Source organism: Triturus cristatus, chromosome 1_2 (assembly GCF_964204655.1).
Source record: "Triturus cristatus chromosome 1_2, aTriCri1.1, whole genome shotgun sequence".
Classification (NCBI taxonomy): Eukaryota; Metazoa; Chordata; class Amphibia; order Caudata; family Salamandridae; genus Triturus; species Triturus cristatus.
The window spans coordinates 1,055,662,258-1,055,679,683 of NC_140580.1; the positions used below are offsets into that span (position 1 = coordinate 1,055,662,258).

General features: G+C 46.9%; 1 protein-coding gene across 1 annotated transcript in view; it reads left to right on the forward strand.

Moving 5' to 3' along the window:
* Positions 1 to 3,058: 3,058 nt before the first annotated feature.
* ADAMTSL2 (ADAMTS like 2) overlaps positions 3,059 to 17,426 on the forward strand; it is a 238,272-nt gene continuing 223,904 nt past the window's right edge. The window contains exon 1 of the mRNA XM_085612518.1: positions 3,059 to 3,092. The gene's annotated coding sequence lies outside the window, so the exon portion shown is untranslated. The remainder of the gene's footprint in view (positions 3,093 to 17,426) is intronic.

Sequence of the window (17,426 nt, forward strand, 5' to 3'; positions counted from 1 at the left end):
TTAGCCTTCATCCAGTTAGTGATTTCGATCATGCAGGGGGTTAACTTGTGTCTTGTATTGGGGGTTTTGTCCTAGAGGATGAGTATGAGGGTGTATCATCTGCATAGGAGAGGATGTTGATGTAGTGTGTGAGGATAACACTGGCCAGAGGGATCATGTATGCATTGAAGAGGGCGATGCTGAGCGATGAACCTTGAGGGACTCCGCAGATGAGTTTGCAGGCTTCCGAGAAATAGGGTCCCAAGCTGACAGCTGGTGTTCTATCTGTTAAGAAGGAGCAGATCCAGCGGAAAGCGGGTCCTTGGATACCAATCTCGTGCAGGCGCCTGAGGAGGATGGGGTGTAAGACTGTGTCAAACGCTGATGAGAGGTCTAGGAAAATTATGGTTGCCTTGTCTCCTCAGTTAAGGAACACACGGCTGTCGTCTGTGGTGTAAATGAGTGCTGTTTCTCTACAGTGGTTAGCCTGAAACCAGACTGTGTGGCATCAAGGAGCTGGTGGCTGCTGAGGTGGTCGGTGAGGCATTGGTTGATTAATTTCTCTAGCACCTTTGCTGGGTATGGTCATTACCCACTCACATTGAACATTTTATGCACACACGTTAAACACTGCTTGCATTACAACATTTCAATTTCAGCGGTGTGCGCTGCCCCTCATTTTTGGCCAGTGGGACTGCTGGGGCAGCTGAACCCCAAGGATGCCTTATTTTGATTTCACATCAGGGTTGACAGGGCAGCGGCTGGGAGGTGAGGAGAGAGAAGGGGGTAAAGTAAAGGGAAAAAAACTTACCTTACATCCTCGCCACTCCGCGTCATCCCTCGACGTCCCTCTGCCTCACAGGAACCAGGATACACACCCAGGCTCCCCTGACCAATCACAACGCTGCCAAGCAGCATTGTGATTGGTCTGAGTGCCCTGGTTCGGCACTCAGCCAGGGAATGGGGCCCTGGGCATGTTCTCCATGCAGGCTGTAATGGAGCCTGCATGGAGAACCCAAGAGGGCCGGCCAAGCAGTCATTGCGCACTTAGGAGGTTGCCACTACTCCTCCCCTGCTCCGAGAGCAGAGCAGACCCGCCACGCCCACCAAGCCACAGCAGGAACAAATAAAGTGATAATAACAACCAGTTATTATCATTTTATTTTTCCTTTATTTCCTCTCCCAAAAGCAGTGAGGTGACTCTCCTTCGCCTTATCAGAGGAGCCGCCACTGTTCTTTCTTCCACCACCTTCCACTGCATGTCCCGTTATCTTGCCGTTTCCGGGTCCTATTCCCTCCTTCTGTCACTGTTTTCTTACCTCTCTCTTCTTCATTCTTTCTCTCAATTCTACCTTTGTTTCTCTTGCTGTGGTTCTGATGATGAACAATAAGAGCCGATTCACAAAAATCAGTGTGGGCCAGAGCTTTAAATGGGAAAAAATAAGTGCAGGTACTCAATAAAATAGAAGTGTGGCAAGTGGGCCGGGTGAGGGGCGGGGCTAAGGGCAAGATATGATAATAGATAATGACTTTTTTATAGTTGCAGCACATATTAAAGCACACGAGAAATGCGTTTATGTCAATAAAACAGATTAACTCATTACACATAATGAATGCCATGATGGCACTTTAACCGGAATAGTCCCTGTGCACCTGATTGACAGAGCAGGGTCTGTCTAGAGATCCTGTCCTGTTAATCACAATGTGAAACAAGCCCTTTCAAACCCCTGAAGACCTGCCGTGCCGTGGATCAGGGTACTGAACTCTCCCTGGCTACAGAAAAGTGCCTTTACTGACTGCAAAAAAAACCAGAAGTGCCGGTACTCAGTACCGGCCCATTTAAAGCACTGGTGTGGGGTGCCCACCACCTGCGTATGATAAGCAACCCAATTAAGCAGGGGTAGCAGGTTATCAATTTTGGGTGGATGGTGAAACATCTCGACTCCATCCGATCTCACTGGTGGTACGCCCTGCTCTATCTCAGGGCGCGCCAAATTGCACATGGACAAGCATGTGACGGTCTTTTTGCTTGATCTAGGCAGACTGTGTTCCCTGGTGGCTTTATTTGCTTTCCATTGAAGTTATCTAGCAAGAGCAAAGGGCGTGGAGGAAGGACACATTTAGCAGAAATGACCTAGGAGTGACGGAGCCGGGGTTTCTCTTCCTTCTCCTGCAGGGCTGGTTAGATTTTGACAGAAAGGGGCTCCAAATATGGGCTTGTCTTCGGCGGAGTGATCCCTATCTAAGAACACATATTTGCACTTTAACGAGTGAGGTTTTCTTACAGTGGAATTTGTTTTCTTTTTCTGCACACTAAGCAAAGTTCTTGTTACCCTGTACGTGCTTCCAGCGGTTCAGAGAGCAGTTTCTTCTGGGACAAACCGCAGTCTTACCTTTTAAGAAAAGACAACTAGCAGCCTACCGCAGTATGATAGATAACCTTATAAATGAGGCAACAAATGCGAAGATGCAAAAGGCAACGACACAGCTGAACGCAAAGGCGACCACGTTTGGAAAATCTTTGTAACACAAGTGTCCTCCAAAATGTCAATTTTTTGTCCCTGGTTAGCCGTTCAACTTTATACCTCCTGGTGTGCGGTTGCGCGATCATCCAACGAACACACTGGCCTGAAACGGCAGAGGTGATGAATAGTTTTGCACTTTTACAGTGCTCACAGCAAATGTCGGTCTCTTGGCGCTTCTGGGAGAACCAGCACAAAAAAACTGAATTTGGAAACGGAACCAAATAGACATCTGGTAAAACTTTTTAAACGTAACCATGCATTGATGTACTCCCGGCATGTAATAAAATGCAAAAATAAAAGACAGGCAGAGGAAAACTGACAAAGAGGAGCACCGTCGCAGTTGCTCATAAAAATTGGGGCACGGCTGCCAATTTCATGCGGTGCGGTATGTTCTTGCTCTTTTTGAAACGATAAATGGAGCGTCTTTATGGGAGGGTGATTTTCAATGCATCGCTCGCCCGGGAGGACGTGCGCGCTGCAGTCTGTCCGCCCCGCCTCTGCTCCTGCATGGGAGGTGGAGGGGGGCAGGGGGCGCGCGCGCTGGACATTCCCCGCCGTCTGCCTGACAGCTATAAAGCGGACACGGGGGTAAGGCACCGGCAGCCGCTGCAGCTCGCGCGCTCCGCAAGTGCCTGGGGGTTTAGGCTGAGAGAGGCCACGAGGGAGCAGTGCAGGCAGCCAGCGCAACATCTAGTGCATTATAACGTTCATTGAGTTCCCAAGAATATCCTCCGAGGGCACCACAGCGTCCCCAAAGGGTACACCGAAGTGTCCTCAACGCAGCCTAATGCCCACCGCATACCAGGGGTACGTCACAGCTTCCTGAGCGACAAACCCCTTAGTTCACCGCAGCGCCCTGGGATTGACCGCAGCAGCTCAAGCCCTACATGCTGCCTGTACCACAGCATATCTTTAGTGTGCCACCGCATTCCTGGAGGGTGCAACAGCACTGGCCATACGCCTTGGTTGCACGCGCCTCGTGCTGAGCACACCACAGCTGTCCACGTGCAGCATCATTTTAGCCAACCACAGCACCCATCAATAATACCACAGCGCTCCCTGAATATAGCGCAGCTGCGCCGTGTGCACACCACTCGATTGCACTGTCATCCCGCGCCCAACGTCCACCACGGGTCACCTGAAATACACCCTACGATTTAGAGACAACACCCGCCGCCTCAGCATCTCTCTGCCAGCGCCATCCCACAATCCTTCTCCCGCCGAACTCGGGACAGACCACTGACACTTGCAGGTAAGGCCCGGTCGTCTACAATGTTTACAAAGTGAAGGGGTTATTGGTTTCCGTTAAGAGGTTCATCTCCAGCTAAATGCTCATCATGGTCCATTCTGATTGGTCCGGTGCCCGCAGGGAGAAGAGTTGTGTAACTGCGCTCAGGTGTTTGTCTGTCTGCGATGATTTCCCCCCTGCAGATAGCCGATCCATTCGGATGACGTGTTTATCGCAGATATGCCTATGTTTTTGTATAATTACGAGGTATCCAGGTGTCGGTGACTGCGGATAGATATTAATGTTATTCACACTGCTTTAAAAAAGGGCCGGGAGGGTGGTTTGATTTTTTTGGGAGGGGCGCGTGCCTCGAAAGCAGGGTTCTGTAAGGGAACCGGTTCACTGAAATGAAGAGAAAAGTGCGCTGTGCCTGCAAAGTGGTGCCCGTTTGTTGAACTCCTGACAAAAGGGGTCTGTGTCTGGAGAAGGGTTGCTTGTACATTTAAATAATAAGAAGATGGTTCTGTGCTTAAAGACGGATGTCTATACATTGGAATGCTGTTAATAGAGGTCTGTGTTTGGAAAGGGATGTCTGGACATTGAAAAATTAAGAGTTTTCTGTGTCTAGAGAGGAGTGTCTGTACAATTAAATAAGAAGAGGAGGGGGGTTCTGTGTCTGGAGAGGTGTACCTGTACAATGTAATAATGAATGGAGGGTTCTGTGTCTGGAGAGGTGTACCTGTACAATGTAATAATGAATGGAGGGTTCTGTGTCTGGAGAGGTGTGTTTGTACACTGACATAACGAGAGGAGGCTTCTCTGTCTGGAGAGGTGTACCTCTACAATGAAGTAAGAAGTAATGTCTGGAGCGTTCTAGGTCTGGAGAGGGGTGTCTCTACAATGAAATAATATTAGTAAGTGGGTTCTGTGTCTTGACAAGGGTACCTCTACATTGATATAATGATAAGAGGGTTCTGTGCCTTGAGAGAGGGGTCTCTACAATGAAATAAAGATAAGAGGATTCTGTGTCTGGAGAGGGGTGTCTCTACATTGAAATAATGATAAGTAGGTTCTGTGTCTGGAGAAGGATGTCTCTACAGTGAAATAATGATAAGAGTGTTCTGTGTCTGGAGAGGGGTGCCACAACAATGACATTATGACAGGAGGGTTCTGTGTCTGGAGAGGGGCGTCTCTACATTGAAATAATTACAGCAGGGTTCTGTGTCTGGAGAGGAGTGTCTCTATATTGAAATAATGATAAGGGGGTACTGTACCTTGAGAGAGGTGTCTCTGCAGTGAAATAATGATAAGAGGGTTCTGTGTCTGAAGAGGGGTGCCTCTACATTGAAATAATGATAAGGGGGTTCTGTGTATGGAGAGGAGGGCTCTGTGTCTTGCGAGGGGTGTCTCTACAGTGAAATAATGATGAGTGTTCTGTGTCTGGAGAGGGGTGCCACAACAATGACATTATGACAGGAGGATTCTGTGTCTGGTGACAGGTGCCTCTACATTAAAATAATAATAAGAGGGTTCTGTGTCTGGAGAGGGGTGCCTCTAAATTGAAATAATGATAAGGGGGTTCTGTGTATGGAGAGGAGGGCTCTGTGTCTTGCGAGGGGTGTCTCTACAGTGAAATAATGATAAGTGGGTTCTGTGTCTGTAGAAGGGTGCCACAACAATGACATTATGACAGGAGGGTTCTGTGTCTGGAGACAGGTGTCTCTACATTGAAATAATGATAAGAGGGTTCTGTGTCTGGAGAGGAGTGTCTCTACATTGAAATAATGATAAGGTGATTCTGTGCCTTGAGAGAGGTGTCTCTACATTGAAAAAATGACAAGAGTGTTCTGTGTCTGGAGAGAGGGGTGCCTCTACATTGAAATAATGATAAGGGGGTTCTGTGTCTGGAGGGGAGGGTTCTGTGTCTTGCGATGTGTGTCTACACATTAAAATAATGATAAGAGGGTTCTGTGTCTGGAGAGGGGTGCATCTACATTGAATTAATGATAAGGGGGTTCTGTGTTTGGAGAGGGATGTCTCGACATTGAAATAGTGATAAGGGGGTTCTGTGCCTTGAGAGAGGTGTCTCTACAGGTAAATAATGATAAGAGGGTTCTGTGTCTTTCGAGGGGTGTCTCTACATTGAAATAATGATAAGGGGGTTCAGAGTTTGGAGAGGAGTGTCTCTACATTGAAATAATGACAAGAGGGTTCTGTGTCTGGAGAGGGGTGTCTCTACATTGAAATAATGTTAAGGGGGTTTTGTGTCTTGCGAGAGGTGTCTCCACAGTGAAATAATGTTCAGAGGGTTCTGTGTCTGGAGAGTTGCGTCTCTACATTGAAATAATGTTAAGAGGGTTTTGTGTCTTGCGAGAGGTGTCTCTACATTGAAATAATGTTCAGAGGGTTCTGTGTCTGGAGAGTTGCGTCTCTACATTGAAATAATGATAAGGGGGTTCTGTGTCTGGAGAGGGGTGTCTCTACATTGAAATAATGATAAGGGGGTTCTGTGCCTTGAGAGAGGTGTCTCCACAGTGAAATAATGTTCAGAGGGTTCTGTGTCTGGAGAGTTGCGTCTCTACATTGAAATAATGTTAAGAGGGTTCTGTGTCTTGCGAGAGGTGTCTCTACATTGAAATATTGATAAGAGGGTTCTGTGTCTTGCGAGGGGGGCCTGTGCCCTGAAATAATGGCAGGAGGGTTCAGTGTTAGCATAGGAGTTTCCTTTTATTGACTCCCCAGGAGGATGGTTCTGTGTCTACGGGAGGACAGCGATTGATTTCAGTGCTTTGAAGCATGCTCTGAGAAAGTGGGCTGTCTGCGAAGAGGTGCGCGTACATTACTGTGCTCTATGAAGCGTGACAAGGATGGGTTGTGTTGGAAGCATGGTGTGCGCCTGGAGGCAGGGTCCTAGGTCCGCAGACAGGTGAGTGTGGACTGAAATTCTGGGAGGACGGGTAAGTTTTAAGTAGATTTATTGCAGTGTCGTACAGGGCGTTCTAATGAGACAGTAGTGTGTATGCACCGAGAAACCTGCTCTTTCCAATGTCTTCTGGGGTCTGTGTCTTCAGAACGGTACCTGTTGAATGTAATACTTTATAGAATCACGACAAGTGTTCTACCTCTGAAAAGGGGTGTCTGTTTGCTGGAATACAAGGCAGTACAAAGCAACACAGCTTTATTTGTATGACCAAACACACGTTGACCTGAAAGTAATATTTAATGATGAGCTGGAAGTGCAGTGTCTGCGGAGAGATCCCTTCAGTGGATTGTTTTATAAATGCTGGGAGTAAAGTTCAGTACCTGCAGAGGGATACATATTCATTCAGTTGTTTTACAAACTGCTGGGAGGAAGATTCCATAACTGTGGAGCGAAACCTAGTTAGAGAAACGGGCTACAGTGTCTAATAAGGTGGGTTGTCTGGGAAGATGTACCTGTGGATTAAAAATGCTGCAAGGTGGGTTCAGTTTCTGGCATGGGGTACTCATAGAAATGCTGGGACTGGGTTCCAGTCAAACGAGGTGTACCCACCCAGTGAAATGCTGGGTTAGGGGTTCCTGTCTAAAGAGGGGCACCCACTTGTTGAAATGCTGGGACAGGGGTTCCTGTCTCGAGAGGTGCACCCACTCATTGAAATGCTGGGATAGGAGGTCCTGTTAGAGAGGTGTACCCACTGGGTGAAATGCTGGGACAGTGGTTCTTATCTAGAGAGGGGTAACCACCCATTCAAATGCTGGTATAGAGGTTCCTGTCTCGAGAGATGTACCCACTCAGTGAAATGCTAGGATGAGGGTTTCTCACTCATTGAAATGCTGAGACTGGGGTTCTTGTCTAGAGAGGTGTACCCACTCACTGAAATGCTGGGACAGGGGTCCTTGTCTAGAGAGGTGTACCCACTCACTGAAATGCTGGGACAGGGGTTCTTCTCTAGAGAGGGGTACCCGCTCACTGAAATGTTGGGAGACGGGTTCTTGTTCAGAGAAGGCTACCCTCTCACTGAAATGCTGGGACAGGGGTTCTTGTCTAGAGAGGTGTACCCACTCACTGAAATGCTGGGACAAGGGTTCTTCTCAAGAGAGGGGTTCCCACTCATTGAAATGTTGGGAGACGGATTCTTGTCTAGAGAGGGGTACCCACTGACTGAAATGCTGGGACAGGGGACCGTGTCTGGAGAGGGGTAACCGCTCATTGAAATGCTGGGACAGGGGCACTTTTACGGAGACGGGTACCCGCTTACTGAAATCCTGGGACAGGGATTCCTGTATAGAGAGGAGTACCCATTCATTGACATACTGTGACAGGGGTACTTGTCTGGAGAGTTGAACCCACTCATTTAAATATCTGGAGAGGGGCACCCACTCACTGACATGCTGGGCCAGGGGTTCTTCTCTACAGGGGGGTACCCACTCATTGAAATGCTAGGTCAGGGGTTCTTGTCTGCAGAGGGATATTCACTCATTGAAATGCTGGGACAGGGGTTTCTGTCTTGAGAGGGGTACCCACTAATTGAAATGCTGGGACATGGGCTCTTGTCTATAGAGGGGTAACCCCTCATTGAAATGCTGGAACAGTGGTTCTTGTCTAGAGATGAGTACCCACTCATTGAAATGCTAGGATGGGGGTTCTTGTCTTGAGAGGTGTACACTCTCACTGAAATGCTGGGATAGTGGTTCTTGTCTGCAGAGTTGTACCCTCTCATTTAAATGCCAGGACAGGGGTAATTGTCTGGAGAGGGGTACCCGCTCATTGAAATACTGGGACATGTGTTCTTGTCTGGAGAGGGGTACCCACTCATTAAAATGCTGAGATACGGGTTCTTGTCTAGAGAGGGGTACCTGCTTACTGAAATGCTGGGGCAGGGGTTCTTGTCTGGAAAGGGGTACTCGCTCATTAAAATGCTGGGACAGGTGTTCCGGTCTGGAGAGGAGTACCCACTCATTGAAATGCGGAGACAGGGGTTCTTGTATAGAGAGGTGTAACCACTCATTGACATTTTGGGATAGGAGTTCTTTTCTGGAGAGGGGTACCCACTCATTGAAATGCTGAGACAGGGATTCTATCTAGAGAGATGTAACCACTCATTGAAATGCTGGAACAGGGGTTCTTCTCTAGAGAGGGGTTCCTACTCATTGAAATGTTGGGAGACGGATTCTTGTCTAGAGAGGGGTACCCACTCACTGAAATGCTGGGACAGGGGACCTTGTCTGGAGAGGGGTACCCGCTCATTGAAATGCTGGGACAGGGGCACTTGTCCGGGAGGGGTACCCGCTTACTGAAATCCTGGGACAGGGATTCCTGTATAGAGAGGAGTACCCACTCATTGAAATACTGGGGCAGAGGCACCCACTCACTGACATGCTGGCCCAGGGTTTCTTCTCTAGAGGGGGGTACCCACTCATTGAAATGCTAGGTCAGGGGTTCTTGTCTGCAGAGAGGTACTCACTCATTGAAATGCTGGGACTCAGGTTCTTCTCTGGAGAGGTGTACCCACTTACTGAAATGCTGGGACAGTGGTTCTTGTCTAGAGAGGGGTACCCACTCATTGAAATGCTGGGATATAGGTTCCTGTCTCAAGAGGTGTGCCCACTCGGTGAAATGCTAGGATGGGGGTTCTTGTCTTGAGAGGTGTACCCACTCACTGAAATGCTGTGACAGGGGTTCTTGTCTGGAGAGGTGTACCTGCTCATTGAAATGCTGGGACAGGTGTTCTTGTCTGGAGAGGGGTCCCCACTCATTAAAATGCTGAGAGACGGGTTCTTGTCTAGAGAGGGGTACCTGCTTACTGAAATGCTGGGGCAGGGGTTCTTGTCTGGAAAGGGGCACTCGCTCATTGAAATGCTGGGACAGGGGTTCCGGTCTGGAGAGGGGTACCCACTCATTAAAATGCTGAGACAGGGGTTCTTGTCTAGGGAAGTGTAACCACTCTGACATTTTGGTGCAGGTGTTCTTTTCTGGAGAGGGGTACCCACTCATTGAAATGCTGGGACAGGTATTCTTATCTAGAGAGATGTAACCACTCATTGAAATGTTGGGACAGGGGTTGTTGTCTAGGGAGGTGTATCCAATCATTGAAATACTGGGACAGAGTTTCTTTTCTAGAGAGGTATACCTGCTCATTGGAATGCTGGGACAGGGGTTTTTGTCTCAACAGGGGTACCTGGTCTTTGAAATGCTGGGTAGGGGTTCTTGTCTGGAGAGGGGTACACACTCATTGAAATGCTCAGAGGAGGGTTCTTGTCTGGAGAGGGGCACGCACTCAGTGAAATGCAGGAATGAGGGTTCTTGTCTGGAGAGGGGTACCCACTCTTTGAAATTCTGTGACAGTGGTTATTGTCTGGAGAGGGGTACCCGCTCATTGAAAATCTGTGGCAGTGGTTATTCTCTGCAGAGGGGTACCCACTCATTGAAATGCTGGGACATAGGTTCTTGTCTGGAGAGGTGTACCCACTTACTGAAATTGTGGATTTAGGGTTCTTGCCTAGAAAGGGGTACCCACTAATTGAAATGCTGGAAGGAGGGGGTCGGTGATTGAACATGGGTGCCTTTCATTTATAGTGCTGGAAGCAAGTTTCTGTGCCTGCACATGTTGACTTGAGGGGATTGTTCAGTGTTTACCAAATGGTGCTTTTCATGGAAATGCTAGGATTGAGGTCCAGTGTCTGGAGAGGGGTACACATTCACTGAAATGCTGGAAGGGGGGTTTGTGTCTGGAGAGGGGTGCACACTGATTGAAACACTGAGAGGGGTACCCACACATTCAGATGCTAGGAAGTGGGTTGTGTGTCGGATAAGATGTACCTGCTCATTGAATTGCTGGGAGGAGGGTTCTTGTCTAGAGAGGGGTACCCACTCATTAAAATGCTGGGAGGAGGGTCCTGTGTCTAGAGAGTGATCACCACACATCAAAATGCTGGGAGGAGGGTTATATGTCTCTAGAGGGGTTCCCACTCCTTGAAACACTGGGAGGGGTACCCACATATTCAGATGCTGGGAAAAGGGTTGTATTTCTGGAGTGGGGTGCCTACTCATTGAAATAACGGGAGGGGTATTGACTCATTTAAATGCTGGGAGGAGGTTTCTGTGTTTGGAGAGGGGTACCCAATCATTCAGATGCTGGGAGGGGCGTTCTGTGTCTGGAGAGGGCTACCGGCTTATTGAAACATTGGCAGGGGTACTCAAGCATTCAGATGTTTTTAGGAGGTTTCTGTGTCTGGAGAGAGGGATAACCATTGATTTAAATGCTAGGACGAGAGTTCTGTGTGTGCTCAGTGGTGCCCACTCAATGAAGTGCTTGAAGGAGGGTCTAGTGCCTGAAGTGGGACCCATCCATTGGAATGTTCGGAGGAGTGTTCAGTATCTGGAGAGGGGTACCTGCTCATTGAAATGCTGGGAGGAGGGTTCTGTGGCTAGTGATGGACACATGCCCATTAAAATGCTGGGGGAAGATTTCTATGTCTGAAGAAGGATACCCTTTCATTTAAATGCTGGGTGGAGAGGTTTGTGTCTGGAGAGGGGTACCCACTCACTGAAATGCTGGGAGGAGGGTTCTGTGTCTGGAGAGGGGTACCCACTCATTGAAGCACTGGGAAGGGCAGCCACTCATTCAGATGCTGGGAAGAGGGTTGTGTGTCTGGCAAGGGGTACCCATTTATTGAAACACTGGGAGCAGTACCCACTCATTCAAATGTTTTGAGGAGGTTTTTGTGTTTGCGGAAGGATACCCACTCATGCAGATGCTGGGAGGAGGGTTCTGTGTTTGGAGAAGGACCCATTCATTGACATGTTGCGCAAAGGGTTCTGTATCTGGAGATGGATATCCATTCATTTAAATGATAGTAGGATAGTTCTGTGTCTGGAGAGGGGTAAACACTCATTGAAACACTGTGAGGGGTACCCACTCATAGAAATGCTGCGAGGAGAGTTCTGTTTCTGGAGAACACCTGTTCATTGAAATGCTGGAGGGGGGTTCTGTGTCTGAAGAGGGGTACCTGGTTATTGAAATCCTGTGGAAAGAGTTCTGTGTCTGGAGAGTGGTGCCACTCATCGATATGCTGGAAGGGGGATCCAGTGCCTGGAGAAGGATCCATTCATTGACATGTTGGGCGAAGGATTCTGTATTTGGAGACGGATAACCATTCATTTAAATGATGGGAGGAGAGTTATGTGTTTGAAGAGGGGTAAACACCCATTCAAACACTGTGAGGGGTATCCACTCATAGAAATGCTGTGAGGGGAGTTTTGGGTTTGTAGAAGAACACCTGTTAATTGAAATACTGGGAGGATGTTCTGTGTCTAGAGAGTGACACCCATTCATTGAAATGCTGGGAGGGGGGTTCTCTGTCTGGAGAGGGGTACCTGTGAATTGAAATGCTGGGAAGAGAGGTTTGTGTCTGGAGAGGGATACACTTTCAGGGATTTCCCAAGAAGGGGGTCCTGTGCCACGAAGGGGGACATGCAAACTGAAATGCTGGTGAAAGGTTCTATGTCTCGAGAAGGGTATCTGCTCATTGAAATGCGTGGTCATTGAATTTGCAGTACTCCAGTGGATGTGCCAGAGTAACCTCCAGTGCAACACAAGTAGAACGGATGGGCTGGCTTTTGCTTCCCCATCCCCCACTTTGGAACGGTGGGATATGGCCTAGCTCTGCCCCTTCTCCTCCGACCCCGACCACAGTGGTACAGAACCTTAGAATGAAGTTCGATAACAACTTGTCTTTCAAACCCCAGACAGAGAGTGTTGTCAGGCTTTTTTCGGTCTCCTTCTGCTCCTGAGGAAATTTCTGTTCCCGCTTCCAGTCTCTTGCCAGAAGACTGTAATCCATGCCCTTACAACATATCGGCTGGACTACGCAAATGCACTATATTGGGGTCTTGCTCTGTAACAACTCAAGAGACTTCAGTTGGTGCAAAACGCTGCTGCCCGGCTCTTGCTTAAAATCCCCTGACACACCCCATTCATAATATGTAATTATGAAGTTTAAAGAAATTTAACGTGTCTGCAAAGTGTCTGAATGTGTTATCCGTGTATAAGCTGGCATCTGCATTGTGTGTGCCTCAAGTGGAGTGTGTATATCGGGTGTCATGTAATATTTGATTCCACCATGTATTCAGGCATATATAATATTCAGAGTGTCAATAGTGTGTTTGTCTTATGGGTATGCATGCAAGGAGTGAGTGTCTGTCAAGAGTGTGTCGGGTCAGGAGTATGGAGGCTGGAGGCAGGAATGATGCATCGATATCGCATAGACTTTGTACAACGTGTGCTGCATTGAGTAGAGTGTGTGTATCCATCAGGTGTGTTAGGTGTCTATATAATTCTGAGAGTATATGCAATAAAGATTATTTGTGTTTTATGAGTATGTGTTTCATAAGAAGTATGTGTCTTTCAAGTGTCTGTAGAAAGTTATGTATTGCATGGATGACTGTTTGAAATGAGAATTTATACTGCACACTACTACCCAGAGCTGTCTAGGCGCCCGAGAATCTGAACCAAGGGGTGGATTCAGAAACAGAGATTTAGTTATTGAACAACCAGGTTTTTAAAGATTTCCGAAAAGACAAAAGGTCTGTTTTGATCTTAAGAGAAATTGGGAGAGAGTTCCAGAGTCTGGCTGTTCCGACTATTAAACTCCTTCCACCCCAGCTAGCTGTTTTAGTTTCGGGAATCACGAGGTTAAGAGTAAGGGTGGGCGGAATTGTGTAGTCGCGCTACGCAAAGCTCCGCGAAACGGTAAAAAATCTCTGCGAACATGCAGAAATTCCGCAAACACGCGGAATTGCTTGTTCGCCATGCTTTTTCCTGTTTGCGATCGCTGTTTGCGTGCTCGGGGGAAAATATCTTGCCAACACGCATTTTGAGAACGCGAACAAGCAAAAAATTCCGTGAAGCCGCGGAATGCAGAATTGTGGGCAATTCCGCGTTCTCCGCGGAACGGGAAATTACCCAAATTACGCAAATTCTGCGAGCGGAACGGAATTTACCGCCCAGGCCTAGTTAAGAGCCGATGAAGATCTGAAATGTCCTAGAGGAACATATCGGCAGAATTTATGTTTAAAATAATCTGTGCTATGGCAATGCCAAGTGACTTAAAATGAATCCGTTTTTTTATAGGGAGTCAGTGCAATTGTGGTAAGAGCTGAGATACTGATTGGAATTTCAGAATTGCAAGCAGCAGTGGAGCGGCTGCATTTTGCAAAACCTGCAGTTTATTGAGGCCTTTGGTCTTGATGTTTAGAACCAAGGCACTGCAATAATCAAGTTTCGATAACATTAGAGCGGAAATTACAGATTTCTGCATACCCAAAGGAATGAAAGGTAAGACTTTCCGGAGGAGATTTATGGTTAGAAAGCAGGAGGACGTTATGGTATTGATCTAACATTTAAAGGAGAGTTTATCATCAAAATAGACTCCTAGGTTTTTTACCTTTGCTACCAGAGGGAGAGTTCTCCACCACATTGGTGACCAAAAGGACCTGTCCTTCACAAACAGGAGAACCTCTGTCTTACCCATATTCAATTTAAGAACTTTTTCTGACATCCAGTTCCCCACTGGTCGCATACAGTCCTTGAATCTAAGAGCTGTTATTTCCAGGTTGCTAGCCAGTGATACCACAATCTGCATTTCATCGGTGTAGAAACCGCTGAAAACCTAAATGTCTTAATGAGCCTGGCTAATGATGATACATAGCTATTAAATAGTGTGGGGCTTAGAGAAGATCCCTGCGGAACTTCACATGGAAGCGAGAAAGCCTTGGACCTAAACCCGTTAATCTGGAGAAACTGCTCTCTGTCTGAGAGAAAGGAAGACAGGAGATTTAGGGCCTTGCCCCAAATCCCTAATGCTGTGAGACGGTCAATGAAGATGGTGTGGCTTACCGTGTCAAAGGCTACGGATATATCTAATAAAATCAAGGTAGCCACCCACCCTTATCAATGGTTAGCCTAATTTCCTCCGACACCGTGACCACAGTGGATTCGGTGCTATGCTCACTTCTAAAGCTGTATTGAGTTGAATCTAGAAGGTCATTATTCGAAATGAAATAGGATAATTCTGAATTTATGGCTTTCTCTACTAGTTTTGCAGGAAAGGTTAGGTGAGTGATTGGCCTGTAGTTATTTGGGTCCTTAGCGTTAAGGTTGGGTTTCTTTAGTAATGGTAGAATGGATGCCCTTTTCCATCCCTTGGGAAAGTATCCTTCTTATTAAAGACGTCGTTAAGATAATGTGCTATAGTCCCGGATACAGGATGCAGAACATTAGGGTGACATGTGTCGAATGGTGTGCCAGACTTAGACAGATTTACCAAGGTCTGTATCGAGTCTGCTTCCAAGGAACTAAACTCATTCAAACTATAAGGACCTTCAGAAGATTGAATGGCTATCGTAGCACATTCAGGGAGATCGTAAGGATCATCCCCTATATGGTCATCCACCAAAAGGGAGATTGGAGGAAGATTTACTACATCGAAACGAAAGATGTAGAAGCCATTCCTTGATGATGGGTCTCAATTGGGTGACAAGTGATAAAAGGATTGAAGACCCGTTCAACCTTATTCAAGAAGGGATTTAGCTAAGGAATTACAGAAGCCTTTATATCATCATTAACATGTTCAAGCAATCTACTTAACTTACGAACTGTCTTATAGAGTTCTTTAGGGACATTAACAGAAGCCTGTATTTTAGCTGTGAAGTAGCTAACTTTAGCATTAGAGATTGCTATTTTTTATGTCTGGAGGGCCTTTTTATAAGATGTTTTGTCAGCAGAATCGTAATGCACTCAACATTTTCCTTACCGCTTACAACATGCTTGTTTCAGACTTCTAAGACTATCATCAAACCACGGCTCAGTCCGTGAGGACCTGCTCTTAGTGACCTTAAAAGGGGTCAGCCTGTTAAGATTGAAGAGGATCCAATTATGAAAGTCTGAAGTAGCCGACTCCAGGTCCTGGGGGAATTCTGGCTTGGATTCAACCAGCCATTGCTTAAGAGCATCTGGAGTAATTTTGTGCAAAGTCTACTGCAAGTTTTAGATGTTTGAGAAACTTCAGATGATACCACACTTTCTACGTTTAGTGAAAACATGACCACACAGTGGTCAGACCCTACCAATGGCAGGATGGACGTCACAGAAAGGTTGGGGTTGTCAGAAAAAAATCCAGCTAAGGTGTGGCCTGCATTATGCGTAGGAGCCTTTATGAGTTGAATTAGTCCTCCGCTTTTCATAAAATCGGAGAGAAGGATTGTATCACCATCTAGGGGATTCTCAGAATGAAAATTCTCTAGAATAATAAAATCCAGGGAATTGATCTTAAAGTCAAGAAGCTGACTATTATTGTCCAGAAAACCTGCTCTGGTATTGGGGGTCTATAGATCAGCACCCCATTAAATGCGTAATGATGGCTGAGTGATATTTTTTAAAGGCTAATGCTACGCATTTAGAGATATCTTCTAATGGACCAGTGGAAACTGTGAACTGTTCCCTATAGACGATAGCTAACCCTCCTCTCTTTCTACCTATCTTGTCAAGCCTAGTAATATTTAATCCCTTTGGCATATCTGTAGCGAGATTGGGACCAGAGAAGGCATCCACCCAGGTCTCCGTAATGAAGGCCATGTCCAATGAGTTGGCCTCAAGACAATCAAAAAAAGCCAAGAAATTCTTGATTAGCGAGTGAGTATTAATGAGTGTCATTTTAAATGTCTTGGAAATGGGCATAGACTAAGGGCCCGATTAAGATGTGGTTAGGAAGGCCTCCTAACGGCATTTGCTCCCTCCAAATCAGATCGGGAACATGTCTTTCCGACCGAATCAGAAAGGTTTCCAACTGACCGATTACGATGCAAGTTAGGTGTTCGGAATATTTCAATCCAAACCCGACAGCATTTGGAAAGACTGAACCGTACGGAGCAGAATCGTATGTCTCTACGGGCCGCGTTTCTGAGTGACTGATTATGATGCTGGATTCATACAGCCTTTCCTAATCATACCATTGGACTTGAATTGGCAGTCAGAATCAGACTTTGGGGGCACATAGCAGGCCCCCTGCTCCCATAGCGTTCCCAATCGAGCCTGTGCGGGTACCCATGAGTCCCCCCTTACCAGCCATGCACAGAGTGGCAGGCACCAGGGGGTGCCAGCCACAGGGTGCCCGATTTTCCCTAGCCACCCCTTTCTTCAATGGGATCCTAGAATTTGCTCGGAACATGAGCTCTCATTGAAGTCAATGGTAGTCCAACCAAATCGTATCTCGAAGCATCCGGATGCATCGTAATCTGTCGGTCGGACTCTCCCGATCCGAGTCGGTCTGAAACCATTCCCAAACCGATTCTGTGGGAATGCTTTCCTAACCGCATCATAATCAGGCCCTATGTAGTGGAATATCTGTACGTTTGCCGGCCTTTAACTGAACTGTTCGATAGGGTTAGCTGACAGTGCAGGCATGTTTGACCGAGCCCTTGAGGGTTTAACAACAGTTTGGCATGTAATTCGATTACAATGTATGTATTCAGTGTAGTGGAGCGTGTTTCTTAGTCATATGTGTTGATATGTGTATCGTATATATTGTATTTACCACGAAGTTTGTGTATCAAAAGTGTGTCAGGTGTGTATTTTATGTAGTGTGTGGGCATGTCCTGTGCATTATGTGTACCAAGCATATGTTTTGAAGAATGTTTTATATGAATGCTAAGTATA